Raw genomic sequence first — 2,655 nt, 5'->3', positions numbered from 1 at the left:
TCCTTCAAAAATTTTGCGTATGTAGGCATCTGCGAGATAGCTTTAACAAAAGGTAAGTTAATATGTAATTGTTTAAACAGTTCAAGAAATTTACCGAATTGTGCATGCATGCGGTCTTTCTTCAACTTTGCTAGATACAGGATTGGTGGTTTATATTCCCTCAGTACCAGTTTTTCATTATTTTTGGGTTTTACCTTCTCATCCACTTTTCTGTTCGCTTCCTGTGGCAGCTTCTTTTTAGATTCAGCTAACACTTTCTCACTTCTTAGTGTAATTGCTTTCACATGCTCTTTTGGGTTGGGTTTGGTGTTACTAGGTAGACTTCCTGGTGGTCTCTCCGAAATCATTTTAGCCAGCTGTCCTATTTGATTTTTGAGTCCTTGAATTGATGCTTGTTGATTTTTAAGTGCAGTTTTAGTGTTCTGAAAATGAGCTTCTGCTCTGAAATAAAATTTGTCATCATCTCCTCAAGATTCGGCTTTTTCTCTTACTGGTAAGGTTATTGTTGGAAGCCTGGAGGGGGTGGTGGTCTTTGATTCCCTTGGCCTCCCCATGAGAAATTTAGTTGGTTCCTCCAACCTGCATTGTAAGTGTTACTATAAGGATTATTTTGAAGTCAAGGATTATTACCCATATAATTCATTTGCTCGTTCTCCATGTTAGGGCTGTAGGGTGAATATTCTGAATTGCTCGTTCCACCTCCACTTGTATCGCAGTTCATTACTAGATGAACTTGTGTAGAACCAAGTAAACCATCAATTTTTCTATTCAAATGTTCTACCTGATTTGAAAGCATAGAAACCAAATTGACGTTAAAAACCTCAGCTGCTTTTGTCGACTTTTTCCTCATGACTTGCCACTGATAATTATTCAGTGACATCTCTTCTATGAACTCATAAGCCTCTTCAGGTGTCTTATTATTGGTAGTTCCACTAGTAGTTAAGTCGATCATTTGTCTAGCTGAGGGATTCAAACCGTTGTGGAAAGTTTGAACCTGTAGCCAAAGAGGTAACCCATGATGAGGGCACCTTCTCAATAGATCCTTGTATCTCTCCCACGCACTTCTAAGTCCATTTATACAAAAGAAGAGATATCATTCCTTAACTTTTCCGTTTTGGCCGGTAGAAAGTATTTGAGTAAAAAATTTTTGCTCATTTGTTCCCAAGTAGTGATTGACCCTCGTGGTAACGAGTTCAACCACTGTTTAGCCTTATTCCTTAATGAAAAGGGAAATAAACGAAGGTGAATGGCATCATCAGAAATGCCATTTATTTTGAAAGTATCGCAGAACTCTAAGAAGTTGGCCAAATGAATATTTGGGTCTTCATCCTGCAAACCATCAAACTGAACAAACTGTTGAATCATTTGTATAGTGTTAGGTTTCAGTTCAAAATTATTTGCAGCAATTGTAGGTCTAACAATACTCGATTCAGCCCCCGTTAAACTAGGCTTAGCATAGTCGTACATAGTACGAGGAGTAGGATTCTGATTCACTGGATTTGCGGCAACCACAGGAGGTAGTGGATTATTTTGATTTTTAGCCATCTCCTCGGTTGTAGTATAGATATCATCCTCTCGCTCTTCCTCTATGTATTGTAGACTTCACCTTATTTCTCTTCGGTTTCTGCGAGCTGTGCTCTCGATCTCACTGTCAAAAAGAAAAGGTCCTGATGGGCACCTCCTTGTCATAAACTAGAGACACCTGCTAGAAGCAATTAAAAAGAAAAATTTAGAAAAGAAAAATTAAACTAAAAACAAAAAGTAAATTGCAATAAAAGTAAAAATGGCTAAAGTAATAAAAATCAAGCGTTCCTGGCAACGACGCCAAAAACTTGATGGTCACTAGACTAACTAAAAATTCGACTAAGGCAAGCGCACCTATTGAACAGTAGTATAGTTATAGTGAGACCGAAAATATCGTATCCACAAGGACTAAAAGTACTAGTAATTACTACCTTTTTATTATCTAACCTAAAAATTTAAGGGACGTTTAACTAAAATTAACTATCTAATTGACTAAGAACGCGACAGAGAATAAAGTTGGAAAATACTTTTGGAAAACTGATGGAGAAGACAATGCCCAAGGAAGAATCCACCTAGACTTCTCTTACTACTTCTGAATTAGATGATTTATTCACTTGAATTAATCCGTAGAAATCCCTACTTTATGTTAATATCTTTTTCGAGACTAAAAACAACTGACTCTAGGTTAATTAATCGAAATCTCTTTCTAATTAAAACCCCTATTGTCGCATTAACTCGACCTATGGATTCCCTTATTAGATTTGACTCTAATCTGACAGATTTATATCGTCCTATCTCTAGCATTGCATGCAACTCCGCTTAATTATGGAGGATCTACTCTTAAACAGGGACTTTTGCTCCACTGAATAAGCACATCAAAACCTGAATTAATATCCTGAAATATTAAAACAAGGATTAAATCTTACAATTAAGAATAAGAACAAGTATTTATCATATAATTCAAACAGTAATAAGATCCGTCTTAGGTTTCAACTTCCCTAAGTATTTAGGGAATTTAGTTCATAACAATAGAGGAAAACATTTCAAAATTGGGACAACAACAAAACATAAACAAACCCAAAGAACTTCTAAGGAAATTGAATGGCCATCTTCAGTCTTGAAGGTGATCCT

At 36.3% G+C, this 2,655-nt stretch overlaps 1 pseudogene; it reads left to right on the top strand.

Annotated features, from left to right (window-relative positions):
- Positions 1 to 1,010: 1,010 nt before the first annotated feature.
- Positions 1,011 to 1,107, top strand: LOC121225425 (uncharacterized; annotated as a pseudogene).
- Positions 1,108 to 2,655: the final 1,548 nt, after the last annotated feature.

This window comes from Gossypium hirsutum, chromosome A03 (genome assembly GCF_007990345.1).
Source record: "Gossypium hirsutum isolate 1008001.06 chromosome A03, Gossypium_hirsutum_v2.1, whole genome shotgun sequence".
Lineage (NCBI taxonomy): Eukaryota > Viridiplantae > Streptophyta > Magnoliopsida > Malvales > Malvaceae > Gossypium > Gossypium hirsutum.
This window is presented reverse-complemented; position numbering and strand designations above follow the sequence as displayed.